Source organism: Bison bison, unplaced genomic scaffold, assembly GCF_000754665.1.
Source record: "Bison bison bison isolate TAMUID 2011002044 unplaced genomic scaffold, Bison_UMD1.0 scf7180017864384, whole genome shotgun sequence".
Lineage (NCBI taxonomy): Eukaryota > Metazoa > Chordata > Mammalia > Artiodactyla > Bovidae > Bison > Bison bison.
The window spans coordinates 4666079-4683446 of record NW_011494956.1 but is presented as its reverse complement, the minus strand read 5'-3'; positions in this window follow the sequence as shown (position 1 = coordinate 4683446).

Genomic DNA, 17368 nt, shown 5'->3' with positions numbered 1-17368 from the left:
AGGCTCTAGCTATTTGCAACAACTTTATGCATTTCAGCTGAGAAATGGAGTATTTTCTGCCATATCAATAAACAAGGATGTCACAGCCATTAGCGATTCCAGCCCTTTAAATAAGAATTTTTGAGGGCACAGGGCACCCAGAAGAACAATGCCTGCTCTCCAGCAGCCATAGGGCTGCTACCACTCCCAGGAGCTTAGGAGGATACGAAAAGACAAGACACAGGAAACTGGCCCCAGATAGCTGAGATAAATATGAAAGGAATGATTTCAGTAAGCCCAGACTCTTGCGTTTTCCCATACATAGAAAAATGCTAAGTTCCTTAATTTGAGATATCTGGTTTTCCTTAATTAAAAACAATCTTTTGATGTTCAGACTACATGCCCCATGTTGCAAACTTCTACATAACCTGACCACCTCACCTCCCACACAATTCCCTACCCCCACCCCCCTGCCTTAGAACAGTTCTCTGTCTTCTGGGCTTGAGGGCCTAAAAATTCCCATCAAATAAAACATAACTTCAAACTTCTAGGTTGTGACTGTTTTTTAAGTCAACACAGCTAACATTAAATGTAGATATTTTTTTTTTGAGCATTTTTGAACATAACATACCTGTGATCACAGTATATCTTTTGATGGCCTCTAGCCATTGTTGTTAGAGAATTGCTACTTAACTGCCATTACTGTTCACATGTAAACCCAGTCATATTTTTATTAGTTCAGTTTGGTTTCATGCATTGAGTTTAACTGCCATTTACAATGACTTCTTGGTTGATGTGTCTAAACGCTTCACTTTCCCACCATCTGTAATGAATTAAGAAAGTACCAGGATCAAAATTTTTAGGAAAAAGTACCAACAGCTTGAGAAGAAAATCAGAAAGCCCCAAACTGAGCATTCTTTCAGGAAATGTAAGATTACAAATATTTTTGAAGGCACAGGGAAAAAACATGTGCAGAAACATTATACATGATACAACATTGTGTCATGGTTTAATTGACGACATATTTTTTGTTTCTTAACATGTACATTAATCTTAGCAACGACAGCATAATATTCAATAAAATACAGTATTTTTGAGGCAAGGAATCATTACCTTTAGTAGCAATGGGTGTTTAACAATAGTTATGACCCTTTATCAATGATCAGTTATCAAAAAAAGACTGTTTTAATCAGCCATGCTAGAGGAAAGACTGAATAATCTTGTACTCTATTTAGATAAAACATTATAAAATCGTTGTCATATGAATAAATGATTAAAGAGTATAAAGTCAAAATTGTAGAAAACAATAGTATGGAGGTGTATCAGTAAGTTAATGAAAATTTTTATGACATTTACCTCAGTCTTTTATATTTGTGCTATTTGCCAGCTTTTTAAAATTATTAACTTGTAATGATTGATTTTCTCATTCTAAGTAAATATTCACTTTTAAATTTAATTCATATATGTAATTTTTAAAATTATTTTTCTTGAAAAGGGCTCAAAAAATTGTGTAAGTTCAGTCTCCCCCAAAAAACTTATATCCATCTCTGTCAGAACGGAAACCACTGACTTCCATCTTCTTTCTGCTCCCAGGTTCTCTTCCCACTGACTCTCTAAATCTAGCTATGAATCAGTCAGCAAGGGAGTCCAGGAACAGTAGATTGCAAGGGTCAGCCCCCTGAGATTCAGCATGGTGGTGGAGAAGGGTTTGAGGGGTGGATGAATACAAGAGCAAAAGGCAATGGCTAGCACCAGCCACTTGTAGCAAACCATGTTTTGGAAATCTCTCCCTGTCTCCCACTCTGTCTCTCCTGGAACTGAGTGTAGGAACTGACCAACAGAATTTGCCACTTTATTTCTTAAATTTCTAAATCAGTGTACTAGTCCAATTTCAACTTAGTCTTAGGGTGAGCAGATCCATTTCACTGGCAGAGCCTAAATGCGGTTTTTAAAACAAGAAAAACAAGAGTATGGTGAATTCCGAAATTCATCTTTGCATAACACTCTCTTTGACATCAATGTGAATGCAAAAAATCCCAGGCTTCCCAGGCGGCGCTAGTGGTAAAGAATCTGCCTTCCAACGAAGGCCAATGAAAAAATCTGGGATCCAATGATATCCTGAATCATAACAACACTTAAAAATTAAATATCACAGCTAACTAAGCTCAAAAAAGACCTGAATTACTTAAAATTATTCAAATAAACTCTCAAAACTCTTGTACACATGTATAATGTCTTACAGATAATAAAAATAATCTCTTTAGGTCAAAAGTAAACAGAAAAGGCTGTTCTGTTTAATTTTATTGCTTTCAAATGTGTTCAGAGATAGTCAGGGAATATATGACCTAGTTTATTTTCAGTGTACACCATTAAACTAATGCCAGAAAAACAAGTGAAAAAGATGTTTTACTACCAAAGATTCCACATGTCTGTATTGAACTTATTGCTTTAAAACTGGTGATTATAAACAACTTAGTGGTAAGGGTTTACTATAAAATAGCATTGATTTTATGAAGTGAGATTAAAGAGTCCTCTAAAATAGCATTCCTTCATGATTAAAAATAATTAATAACACAAGTACAATTCTAGTTTTTTTGTGATTTATATTTTAAATGACTATATCCTTATTTTCAAATGACATCAACTCAAAGGTTTTAAATGCTGGATATAAAGAACAAAAAATACCAATATTTTGAATAATATTTTAATTTAAATGTGATTTCAAATGTGAACAAGAACAGTTTGATACAGAAAAGATTCATTCATTATGAATTTAGAAACATGTTAATATCTACTATGTGCTGGATACTAGCAATCTTATTGCTGCATTAAAGAGATCATGTTACCATTAGTTTTCTTGTTTTAAAATCAGTAAAATTTAAATCAGTAGGAGTAACTGATTCTCCCCAGTTCACAGAACTACTAATGTTCTAGAAACTCAAAAATTAAATTAAATTAAATATTTTAAAATATTTGATGTTTATTATTTTATATAAAATTCATAATTGTATATTATTTTATATAAATATTTAAATAAATTAAATTAAATGTTTTTCTTTTTTTTCAATATACTGACTGTTAGGTAGGATAAACATTTAAAATTGTGTATTTCATGTATCAACTTAGAGCTTATCATTAAAATCATACTTTTTTTAATTCTCCAAAAAGCAAAAATCTTGGCTACAACATTTACATAGTCCTCAGTCATCTCTCTCATGAGCTATATTTATTTGCAGTGGAGTGGACCCCTAACCTTCTTGTGAGATTTAAGTGTGAATTTCCGAGGTCTCAATTTTATCTTTGTTAATATCTGCAATGCCTGACGTTTTCTTTCTAATTTACTTTGTCTAAATCTAATCCCCAACTACTTGCTTCAGAAATACTCAAGTGTTCAGACAACTAGGTAAGCAGGAAAAAAAAAAAAAAAAGGCATGTAAGGGGGAAAAAAAGATTGCAAAGGTAGAAGTAAAAGCATCTATATTTGCAGATAAGATGATCTTGTGATAGAAAATTCTAAGTAATCTACTAAAAAACTGTATATTAGAACCACTAAATTAACTCATCAAGGTTGCACAATACTAGAATAATATCCCCAAATCTACGCACTAACAACGATCCTTCCAAAAGCAATATTAAGAAAATATTCTACTTAGAATAGCATCAAAAAGAAAAAAATTTTGAGTATAAATTTAACCCAAAACAGCACAGAGCTGAATTCTGAAAACTGCAAAATACTGGTGATAGAAAGATTGGCAAATAGAAAGATTAAAGAAGATCAGAATAAATAGAAAAACATCATAGGTACACCAACACAAGACTTGCTATTGTTAGGATGATATTTTCCCAATTAGTCTATAGATGCAAAGCAGTGTCTGTCAAAGTCTCAGCTTCTTTGCAAAAATTAAGTTGATCTTAAAACTTATAAGTGGAAGTTGCTCAGTCGTGTCTGACTCTTTGCGACCCCATGGACTGTATAACCCATGGAATTTTCCAGGCCAGAATGCTGGAGTGGGTAGCCTTTCCCTTCTTCAGGGGATCTTCCAAACCCAGGGATCGAACCCAGGTCTCCCACATTGCAGGCAGATTCTTTACCAGCTGAGCCACAATTGCAAAAGATAGCTAGAATAGCCAAAACAATCTTAAAAAAAAAAAAAAAAAGAATGAAATTGAGGACACACACTTCCCTTTTTCAAAACTTAACATAGATCTACAATAACCAAAGTGTGTGGTACTGTTGTAAGAATAGACATATACTAATGGAATAGAATGAGAATCACACACAAAGACTATATTTAACAGTGAATTCACTTTCAACAAAGGTCTCAGGACATTTCAATGAGAAAAAAATCTTTTGAACAAATAGTGCTGTACAACCAGGTATCCACATGCAAGGGATGAACTCAGACCCACACTATATACTGCACACAAAAATTAACTCAAAATCCATCATAGAAATAAAAGCTAAAAATTCTTAGAAATACAGGAGTAAACTGCATGTTTTTGGGTTAGGTAATAGTTTCTTAGATATGACACCAAAAGCACAAACAAAAAAGGAAATAAATAGATAAATTAAACTACATAAAAATTTAATACTGTTGTGCTTCAATAGCCAACAAGAAAGTGAAAAGACAGCTCACAAAATAATGAGAATTATATATATGATAATTATATATATTGAAAATTATGTATATGATAATAAATATATTCAGAATACTTCTTAATGAGTCTTACAACTCATTAATAAAAAGACAAATAATTAAAACTTGGGCAAAGAATTTGAATAGACATTTTTCCAAAGTGAACATACAAATGCTCAAAAGTACATGAGGCATTGCTCAACATCTTAAGCATTAGGAGAATTCAAATTAAAACCACAATGTGATACCACTTTATGTACACTAGAATGGCTAAAAGGTTTTTAAAGGAAGATAATTGCAAGCATTCATGAAAATGAAAATCCTCATACATACTGAGGATAATGTAAATGATATAACTGCATTACAAAAGCAGTTCACCAGATCTTTAAAAAGTTAAACAGACTTAAAATATGACCCAGAAATACCTCTTTAAGGTTTACACCCAAAGAAATAAAATTATATATCAAAACAAAAGTTTGCATATGTATTTTCATAGCAGCATTACCTATAATAGTCAAAAAGAAACAATTCAAATGCCCATACTTACTTGATGAATAGATATATTAACTGAGATATGTCCATAAAATGGAATATTTTTTTGCAAAAAAAAAAAAAAAAGAAGTACTGATACATGCTACAACATAGATAAACCTTGAAAACTTTCTGCTAAATGAAGGAAGCCAGTCACAAAGACCACATATTTTATGATTCTATTTATATGAAATGTCTGGAATAGGCAAATCCATGAATGAAATGGAGGAGGGCACTATGATCCTTCCCTTCCATGACCTTCACCTGTCTTTTGTAGAAAAGTTTTAGCCAAAACATAAACTTAATTAGAGAAGTGAAAAAATGCAGAAACAAAGGAAAACACTCCAAGAAGACTAAGAATAGGTTAATCATTAAGCCTAGTCAAGGACATCTAGTTCCTCTTCAAGGGCTATTAAATATTATTCTTTCTGAGCCATATCTTGTGAGCTGTCTTGTAGAAACTGAAATCCCTACCAAGTAGAAGAAGTTAATTACTAGTGGTAATGAATCCACCTGTCAATGCAGGAAACACAAGAGAGGCAGTTTCGATCCTTGGGTCAGGAAGATCCCCAGGAGAAAGAAATGGCAACCCACCCCAGTATTCTTGCCTGAAAAATTCCATGGACAGGGAAACCTGGCAGGCTTTCATGGGGTCACAAAGAGTCAGACATGACTGAGTGCACACACACATACGTGATGACCAGACTGCAGCCATGACATAAGCTTTCACATTTGGAGAATCAGCCTCAAGGAAACAGAAGCAAATTGACCCTGGAACTGAAGAATAACTGTGCTTAAAACAACCAAGATGATGCTGGTCAGACCACCAAGGACTAATTTCAAGATGACTATCAGAGATGACTATACTGTTTCTGCATGTATCCCCCTTCCTCAGAAAAAGTTCTTGTTCACTGATTGTTGGTGGGGGCGTAGAGTTGGCCTGTGGACAGGAGTTCTCCCCCCACCCTTACCCCCACTCCTACTTCCCCATTGCTGGCATCCAAAATAAACTTTACTTTCCACCAACCTTGCCTCTTGACTGGCTTTTGAGTGGGGAGCAGCCAGATCTCCACTTTTAGTTATATAGAGATAGAAAACAGATTTGTGGATGTCACATGCTGGGGCCAGGGACAGGGGATTGAGGAGTCATAGCCAGTGAGTATGGCATTTCTTTTGAGGTGATGAAAGTGTTTTAAAATGGACTGTGCTGATGATTGCACAGCTCTGTGAAAATACTAAAAGCAAAAATAAAATTACACAGTTTGAATAGGTGAATTATAAATTTTGTGTGGCATGTGAAATATATCTCAGTAAATCTATTTTTTAATATCATAACAGGAGATAGAAATAGAAGAATAAGTCTGAGAGCTTATTTTAAATATAGATTACTTAACCTGATTCCATATAGCTGAAGCAAAACTTCTGGAGATGTTGTCCAAAAGTGTGCAATATTTTTGCAATTTCACCAAGTGCTTCTTAAGCACCCTGCTTTAGACTGCAGAGGTTACTAGAATGGAAACAGCTCAGGGGTAATGACTATGCTGGCTATTATGAATAATTCCACCCTCAATCAATAACTAGGTTGAATTTTGATCTACAGTGAATGAGCTTGAAAGAATCCACCTACAAAGCAGGAGACCCAGGTTTAATCCTTGGGACAGGAAGATCCCCTGGAAATGGGAATGGCTATCCCTCCAGTAGTCTTACCTGGAGAACTCCATCGACTGAGGAGCCTGGTGGACTGCAGTCCACAGGGTCACAAAGAGTCAGACACAACTGACTAACACACACACACACAAATAAGGTGATCACTTCTTTTGGGTAGAGAGCACCAAGAAAGAAGAGGGTATAGAGTTTGGGTTGAGTGTTGCAAGCAACAAAGTTGCCCACCTCATACAATTGCCCTAGACTAGCCACGAGCACCAGAGGGGAAGCCCCACAAACAGAACCCTGGACTTGTATTGCTCTGTTGCCAGTCTTACTTTTAGCAGGCAAGAAGTGGAACCCCAAAGATATAAAAGATTCTGATTGTGAATCTTCAAATGATGCAAAACAAACAAAAAACAAAACAAAAAACTTCAAGTTTATTCTTTAAGTGATTACTTTTTTCAAGAGATTATTCTGTATTATAACACATCGTATTTGGCAGGAAAAATATGTATTTCCTACCACTATTAATTTCTGTGGGCTTTCCAGGTGACTCAGTGGTAAAGAACCTGTCTGCCAATGAAGGAGATGCAAAAGACTTGGGTTCCATCCCTGAGTAGGGAAGATTCCCTGGAGTAGGAAAGGGCAACCCACTCCAGTATTCTTGCCTTGGAAATCCCATGGACAGAGAGCATGGTGGGCTTCAATCCATGGGGTCACAAAGAGTCAGACACAACTGAATGACTATGCATGTATTTATTAATTTTTGTATCTTTTCAAAGTACATATATGACTAGCTCTAAATTATCTATGTAGCCTTCTGTAATCAATCCCTTTGGCAGGTTGACCACAAAATACAAAGCTTTGTTCTATTAACAAACACTGTAAATTTTTGTTTCATCTAGTATTTTTAAAACTAATTCATTTTATATGTTGTGCCAGCTTATCTTTGACTCTCTGTCCAAGCAATCATTTTAATCAGCTTTCAACAAAGGTTTGGGGAAATAGCATTTTTAAACTTATGAATTTATATTTTCCCCAGAAAGTAGCAAGAAAAGAGAAAACCTCTCTGGTCATTCTGTCAATGTCAATGTTAAATGTCAGGATGACATTTAATAACTAATCTGCAAAAGGGAAATGAGTTATCTTTATTTGCTTGCCCTCACACTGATAGGATTCCTTTTACTTGAACAAATTTCCATCCTATTGAAAAAGGCTCAGGAATCAAGCCTTTTGTCAAAGAATCTGCGATAATATTAGGGACTGTGAAAGCTTTAAAAATATACCTAATAATTAATTTAACATTTTGCATATTCAGAAGAGTCATTTCTTCTTAGGGCCATTTAAAAGGAGTGAATTTTTAGCACCGCTTCAGCTCACAGCAAGAACATTATAGGAATTTTTAAAGATTCTTATAAAGCTGTCTACATCAAGCTGAGTCCATTTATCATTGACTATTTTAAGTCTAACTCTTAGTTCTTACTTTTGTGATTTAACATAAATTTAATTTGGAGTTCTCTGGTTTCTTTCAGGTCTATAAAAGAAAAGTTCATGAAGCAAATTATAGGATACTATTTGTCAATTTGCTATAATATTAATTTGAAATAGAAAGCTCCAAAATGGTTTAAAGGTCACTTTAAAATTTATACTTTGGAACCACTTTTGATATTTTAATGCAGTAATGATTTTCTTTATTTTTAGTGAATCTTTGAAAGAAGGGATATTAACTAGATTCTTTATACATAAAGTATTCATTGAAATGTATTCAAGAATCAGAGCCACTAAAACTTCACTAGTAACTCTCTAGTAACTTAGGAATTGTTAATTTAACTACCTAGCATTTGTAAATATAGATAAAACCAACAATTGTCCTGTTTTGTATGATTGAAGAAAAGTTAGTATTAGAATCTAATACAAAATATTCTATTCTTTACACACGTTCTGTAATCTGTGATGACTTCTAGACAGCCTTTCAACTCTACTAAAATCTAATCACTCACATGTTAGTATAAATAGAGATAAAATGGTGGAGTGGGGTGGAATAGGGAATAACATCAAGAAAAGATGAAGAAACATTTTGCTTAAGTCTTAAATTTCATTCTGAAAATACTAAGAAAAGAAATAGAACTGGTTATAAAGTATTTTATATACTTTTTTTTTCATAATATCAGTATATTTAATTGAAAAATATTGATTTAGTTTGTAAATCACCTATAATTATATCTATAAAATGATATATAATTTTTATTTTCTGAATAATTTGATCTATTTATATGCTGCTAAGTTGCTTCAGTTGTGTCTGACTCTGTGTGACTCCATAGACGGCAGCCCACCAGGCTCCCCCGTCCCTGGGATTCTCAAGGCAAGAACACTGGAGTGGGTTGCCATTTCCTCCTCCAATGCATGAAAGTGAAAAGTGAAATTGAAGTCGCTCAGTCGTGTCCAACCCTCAGCGACCCCATGGACTGCAGGCTTCCAGGCTCCTCCATCCATGGGATTTTCCAGGCAAGAGTACTGAAGTGGGGTACCATTGCCTTCTCCTTATATTTATATGGATATGGATATAATTACCATGTTTACATGCATAAATGAGTAATGAGTATAGTTTATATTTTTCACAACTTTAGAAAGCATTTTACTTATTTTTGATTATGAAAATTTTCAAATAAACATTGAAGTAGAGAAGATACTGCAGTGGACTTCTCTGTATCCTTCACGAGAGCCAAAAAGTATCAAGATTTTGCTTCTTGCCTAATATATTTCTTTCTCCTTCTATCACTTCATTTGCTCATTAAAGCAAACAGCAAACGTATTATTTCACTTTCACACAGTTTCACATCCAACTACAAAAAAGAAGTAGGCTTTATCTTATGTCACCGTAACTCCTAACAGAATTACCATAACCTGTAAATGTATTCAAATTTCTGGAATAGCTTAAAGATATTTCAAATACTAAAAGGTAATGCTGTTAAAGTGCTGCACTCAGAATGCCAGCAAACTTAGAAAACTCAGAAATGGTCACAGGACTAGCGATTTTCATTCCAATTCCAAAGAAAGGCAATTGCAAAAAATATTCCAATTACCATATAACTACATTCATTTCGCATGTTATCAAGGTCATGCTCAAAATCCTTCAAGCTAGGCTTCAGCAGTACCTGAACTGAGAATGTCCAGATGTACAAGCCAGATTTAGAAAAGGCAGAGGAACCAGAGATCATATTGCCAACATCCTTTGGATCATAGATTAAGCAAGGGGAACCCAGAAGAATGTCTACATCTGCTTCATTGATTATGCCTTTGTCTATGTGGGTCACAACAAACTACTGAATATCCTTAAAGAGATGGGAACGCCAAATCACCTTATCTGCATCCTGAGAAACCTGTATGCAGATCAAGAAGCAACAGTTAGAACCATACATGGAACAATGGATTGGTTCAAAATTGGGAAAGGAGTACGTCAAGGCTGTACATTGCCACCCTTCTTATATAACTCCTCTGCAGAGTACATCATGTAAAATGCCAGATTGGATGAATCACAAGCTGGAATTAAGATTGCTCGAAGAAATATCAATCAACTCAGATGTGCAGATTATACCGCTTTAATGGCAGAAAGTAAAGAGGAACTAAGAAGCCTCTTGATGAAGGTGAAAGAGGAGGGTGAAAAAGCTGGATTAAAACTCAACATTCAAAAAACTAAGATCGTGGCATCCAGTCCCATTACTTCATAGCAAATAGATGGGGGAAAAAATGGAAACAGTGACAGATTTTATTTTCTTGGGTTTCAAAATCACTGCAGCCACAAAATTCAAACATGCTTCCTCCTTGGAAGAAAAGCTATGACAAAACTAGACAGCAAATTAAAAAGAAGAGACATCACTTTGCCAACAAAAGTCCGTAGAGTCAAAGCTATGCCTTTTCCAGTAGTTATGTACAAGTGTGAGAATTGGACCATAAAGAAGGCTGAGTGCCAAAGAACTGACACTTTGAACTGTGATGCTGGAGAAGACTGGAGAAGACTCTTGAGAGTCCCTTGGACAGCAAGATCAAACTAGTCATTCTAAAGAAATCAACCCTGAGTATTCATTGCAAGGACTGATGCTGAAGCTCCAATAATTTTGCCACCTGATACTAAGAACTGATTCGTTAGAAAAATACCCCAATGCTAGGAAACTTTGAGGACAAAGGAAGAAGCGAGTGACAGAGTATGAGATGGTTGGATGTCATCACTGACTCAATGAACAGGAATCTGAGAAAACTCCCAGAGATAGTGACACAACTTAGCAACTGAACAACAAAGACAATATTTTGTTTGAATCAGGATCTAAACAAGAGTGCACATGGTATTTGGCTGTTGTGTCTCTAAAGTCACTTTAAGTCTAAAATAGAATATGTACCTTTCTTTTGTTTCTTCTCAATAACTGAATTGTTTAAGAAAATGGGTCAGTTGTCCAGCAGAATGTCCCATATTCTGGGTTTGTCTGCTTCCTTGTGTTCAAGTTCCACCTACATATTATTGAATAGCTAAGAAGCCCCCAGTTTAAAACAACAGCATATTATCCATTATGTCAGATGACAGGATAGACTGAGCTCAATTTCGCTGTTCATTTTGGCTCGTCCATATGCCTGGCAAATGATGCTGAAGCTGAAACTCCAGTACTTTGACCACCTCATGCGAAGAGTTGACTCATTGGAAAAGACTCTGATGCTGGGAGGGATTGGGGGCAGGAGGAGAAGGGGACGACAGAGGATGAGATGGCTGGATGGCATCACTGACTTAATGGACATGAGTCTGAGTGAATTCCAGGAGCTGGTGATGGACAGGGAGGCCTGGCGTGCTGCGTTTCATGGGGTCGCGAAGAGTCGGACACAATTGAGCAACTGAACTGAACAGAACTGATATGCCTGGCAGTCAGTGCTGGCTCTCAGCTTAAAAATCGGTAAGGCGGTCAACAGAAAGTCTTGTCTTTGTCATCTCCATGTGGCCAGAGCTGCTTCCATCATGAAGGCTGGATTCCAAGAGGGAACATACCAAAACATATGCCCCAACAGCCAAAAATGTTGGCTTCTTACCATCTACCATGGATGTCACACAGTGGTCACTTCTGTAGCACTCTATTGATCACAAACAAAATCTCAAGAACCTGAAAACTGGACTCAAAGGAAAGAGAACTATACCAGAGAGTAAAGATAAGATTATTCATTGGAGAGCAATCTCTAAAGTTTAGCTACTATCCTGTATTTTTAAGTTGGTTCATTTCATACCAATATATTTTATCAATAAAAGCTAACTCCGAAGTCTTAATTACATTCAACTCTTCTGTCCACTAATGATACTGTATGCTTTGTATTACACAACGGAAGGCACCTAATGCCAAGTACGATTTAAGGCATCTTATAAATTTATATGAAAATCAACATAGGATAAAGTAACACACTGAGTAAAATCTTAAAGACAAATGAAGGTGAGATACACAAAATACTGTTAAGATACAGTGCATAAAAATATGCACACTTGGGAGCTCCCAGTGGTACAGTATTTAGGACAGCGATCGCCCCAGTTCACTGCCATAGCCCCAGGTTTACTTCCTGGTTGGGGAACTAAGATCTTGCAAACTGAGCAGCACAGCCAAAAAGAAAAAGTACACTTAAAGAGTCTCTAATTCCACCTCCCACAGCTTCCATGCCTGCTATGGGTGGAAACATCAGAATCTCCAAGAAGAATGGAGCATGATGACCCTTAAGGTGTCTTTTAAAATATTATATTATTCACATGATTGAGCTCTTTAATAAGTGTGTCTATGCTGTTGGGAAAGAGAATCACATATGTCACATACCAGGTGGTCATACTTGTGAATTACTAGGAAACCATCATGATTTTCGGCAAGATGGAGGTCTGGCCGAAAGATATTATTTTTATCAGAGGAAACTCTGAAATCACTCAGTGATTGAACAAGTATTTGCCGGAGACTAAGGAGATTCACTAGATAGATCTGTTGGGTAAAATCCACGTTTGTACATATTCAGTTGTGTCTGACTCTTTGGCCCTTCATTGACTGTAGCCTGCCAGGTTCCTCTGTCCATGGGATTTTCCAGGCAAAAATATGGGAGTAGGTTGCCATTTCCTATTCCGGGGAATCTTCTCAACCCAGGTATCAAACTGGCATCTCCTACCTGACAAGGCGGATTCTTTTCCACTGCACCGCCTGGGAGACCATCAGGTAAAATAATGGATACCCAATTTAATTTGAATTTTAGCTAAACAATGTTCTGTTTTGTTTTGTTTTCCCCTAAGTATAGGTATGTTACATGTACTATTTGAGACATACATATATTAAAATAATTTTTTTGTTGTTTATATGAAATTCAGAGACCATCATGTGAAATTCTGGGCTGGATGAAGCACAAGCTGGAATCATGATAGCTGGGAGACATATCAATAACCTCAGATATGCGGATGATACTCCCTTAATGGCAGAAAGTGAAAAAGAACTAGAGAACCTCTTGATGAAGGTGAAAGAGGAGAATGAAAAAGTTGGCTTAAAACTCAGCATTCAAAAAATGAAGACCACAGCATCTGGTCTCATCACTTCATGGCAAATAGAGAGGGGAAAATGGAAACAGTAACAGATTTTATATTTCAGAGCTCCAAAATTACTGCAGATGGGGACTGCAGCCACGAAATTAAAACATGCTGGCTCCTTGGAAGAAAAGCTATGAGAAACCTAGATAGCATATTAACAAACAGAGACATCAATTTGCCAGCAACAGTCTGTGTAGTCAAAGTTATGGTTTTTCCAGTTGTCATGTAAGGATATTACAGTTGGACCATGAAGAAGGCTGAGTGCCAAAGAATTGATGCTTTCAAACTGTAGTGTTGGAGAAGACTCTTGAGAGTCCCTTGGACAACAAGGAGGTCAAACTTCTCAATCAATCTTAAAATATTGATAATAATCATATATTAAATCCTGAATATTCTTTGGAAAGACTGATGCTGAACCTGAAGCTCCAATAATTGGACTACATGATGCAGAGAGCCAACTCAGTGGAAGAGACCCTTTGCTGGGAAAGAGTGAAGGCAGGAAGAGAAGAGGGTGACAGAGGAGAAGGTTTGATGGCATCACTGACTCAATGGACATGAGTCTGGACAAACTCTAGGAGTTAGTAGAGTACAGAGAAGACTGGCTTGCTGCAGTCCATAGGACCACAAAGAATTAGACAGGACTGAACCACTGAACCGGAGAAGGCAATGGCACCCCACTCCGGTACTCTTGCCTGGAAAATCCCATGAACGGAGGAGCCTGGTAGGCTGCAGTCCATGGGGTCACTAAGAGTCGGACATGACTGAGCGACTTCGCTTTCACTTTTCATTTTCATGCATTGGAGTAGGAAATGGCAACCCACTCCAGTGTTCTTGCCTGGAGAATCCCAGGGATGGGGGAGCCTGGTGGGCTGCCGTCTATGGGGTCGCACAGAGTCGGACACGACTGCAGCACCCTTTATGTTTATATGAGCGACTGAACAACAACATATGAAATTCAATTTAATTTGTTATCCTGTATTTTTGTTTTCTAAACCTGGCAATTTTAACTTCAGTGAACATGAAAAAGAATATCTATATTTGACAAATTAAGGCAAGCTGTATTATTATATTGATTTTATTATGAAAGAACATTAGTGAAGCTCCCACAGCATGTCTGATTTGGATAGAATTGTTTGAAAAGTTTCAAATTTCCTTTTTTAGTGTATTTTGTGCCTAGAAAATATTATTGTAGAGTTTGTTACTCTATTTAGGACATTATAACTCAATTCCAGGCACCCAGTCATTCTAAAAGTAGTGTGCAATTAGCTAAGTTTACAAATTACACTGTTGCCTAGTAGCAGGCAAAGAACAAACATATGAGTAACAAAAATAAAGCTTTTCCAAATGAAGGATGGATAGAAGGGTTACTCTAATTATGAAGTAATTACAGTCCAAAGTATCTTAGTAAACTGACCTCACCATAGCTAGCATTCAAAAGATTCAAGCTAAAAAGCCTTGACTGGCACTTTGATGGTGGTCCAGTGTGGTCAGGACTCCATGCTTCCAATGCAGCAGCTGTAGGTTTAATCTGTGATGGGGCATTAAGATCCAAATGCAGTGGAGCACAGCCAAAAAGTGAAAGGGAAAAAAAAAGTCTTGACTGGAAGAAAAATAACACAAATGTTACTAAGAGATTAATCAGTTCATTATGATAACATTCTCAAGACATTCTACAACCCAATCTCATATATCATAATCTCAAGAGTAGAACTCTTGATTGATATCCTTCTTCTAATGCTAGCTGTTTTTCTTTGGGTAAGCTTCTAAACATCTCTATGTCTCAATTCCTCTTCTGCAAAATGGAGAAATAATATCTCCAGCATAAATCATTTTGAGAACTGAATTACTCCATGTAGAGTACTTAACCCAGTGTTGGTACAAAGTGGGCACTCGATCAATTTTGTCTCTAATGGTGAAAGAGAGGAAAACAATTAGAATATAAGGATATTGTAGTGATACTAAAAATCAATATGTATTAAAAAGAGGCAGAGAAATGCCATCAGTTTTTAGTCTCAGGCAGATTTGCTTTTCTTTATTATTCTTCTATTATTTGTAGTGCTAACTTTTATAACCAATCAAACCTAACATTTTAACTTCCCTACAATAAATAATGAGTGCATTTTTTGTACAGCTTGAGCACAAATGTTATCTTTGTCCCAACAAATTTCCTCATCCTCTATAGTGTCTAAAACCAAAATTATGCTTTTACAATAAACTGCATATGTGTTGCTTGGGAAAAAACAGCTGATATCAATGTAATCACAAAGGTGTTCATTAGTATTGAGCACATTATGCATCAGATGATTTAGCTGATGCTTAAGGAAGAAGTAAGAACACAAATAGAAAAGATATTGAGGTTTTTCAAGGAGAAAAAAAGCAGAGGGGCCAAGAAGGAAAGTTCTGAAATGCTGGGGGATGTTTGAGTTAAGGAGGCATGAAAAGGAGAAGGCTATGTGCAGCTTGATGTCACAGGCATCTGGGGGTGATTTCATATAAGAGGAATTTTGGTCAGAAAGTTAGAGATAAAATGCCAAGACAGCAATCTGGTTCACAACTGCCTACCACCAGTCCTCAGAGTAATAATGTTCGTGAAAATAATCACCTATTTGGTTTAGCTGGTTTCAAACTTTTCACATAGTTTAAGTTTTCAATTTTCATTTCCCTCATACTTTAACCTTGTTTGGAAAGCCAATAAACATTTTGGAGATAGATTTTTTTGTTGTTGTTGTTTGGTTGGCTATTTTTGTTTTTATTTTTTAACCTTATGTCTCATTTTGACCTAGAAGGTACTAAATATTTGTTTTTCAGATTCTCATAATTCATACTTTAATGCATTTATGCATGCATAATAAATTGCTTCAGTCATGTCCAACTTTGTGAGACCCTATGGACTGTACCTTGCCAGGCTTCTCTGTCCATGGGATTCTCCAGGCAAGAATACTGGAATGGGTTGCCTTGCCCTCCTCCAGTATTCTTTTTATCCAGCTAAACTTTGCTTCCTGAATTGCAATTCTGTAGACATTTATTTGGTATTCCTGAGGCATTGCACACTCAACATATTCTAAAGAAAACTCTTCAATTTCCTTTCCTACCACCCAAAAGTCTATGTGTACTGTGTTAGAGACTGGAAAATCCCATGTTTATTTATTTCTCTCCACACAACCCACAAAGTCATGCAGTTTTCCATTTCCAGTTCTCCTTTACCATTTTAATCCATGGGAGTCTCTCTCTCTACTTTTCTTTTTTTCTTTCTAATGCACAGTTAGTCACACCATAGGAAAAATGTAAACTCCACCCATGGAGACTGCCCTCATTTTTTTCATTTTTTCACAATGTAACAATACTTCTATGTATTTAGAAGATTCCATTTAACTATCATAAATTAGCCACTCTTAAGCTTATAAGCCAATCTCATACAAAATCTTCTTTTAAGGGACATATGGATTTCTTTAGTGTTTTATAATATTCAGATGAGCAAGGAGAAATTTTGCCTCCAAAATTTCCTAACACATATAATGTTTTTGTTAATAATTAAATTCATAACTGTAGATGAAGAAAAAAACAGAACATAAGGAAAGCTTGATAATGTACAGATTAAGTGAGGCCTCAAACATGTTACAGAATTCAAAGAACAGATTTTCACAGGACAGATTTTATCACCTTGTAAAGATCAGTTTTCCAGTAGTCATATGCAAATGTGAGAGTTAGTCCATAAAGAAGGCTGAGCACCAAAGAATTGATGTTTTCATTTTTTTTAAATTTTATTTTTAAACTTTACATAATTGTATTAGTTTTGCCAAATATCAAAATGAATCCGCCACAGGCATACATGTGTTCCCCATCCTGAACCCTCCTCCCTCCTCCCTCCCCACACCATCCCTCTGGGTCATCCCAGTGCACCAGCCCCAAGCATCCAGTATCGTGCATCGAACCTGGGCTGGCAACTCGTTTCTTACATGATATTCTACATGTTTCAATGTCACTCTCCCAAATC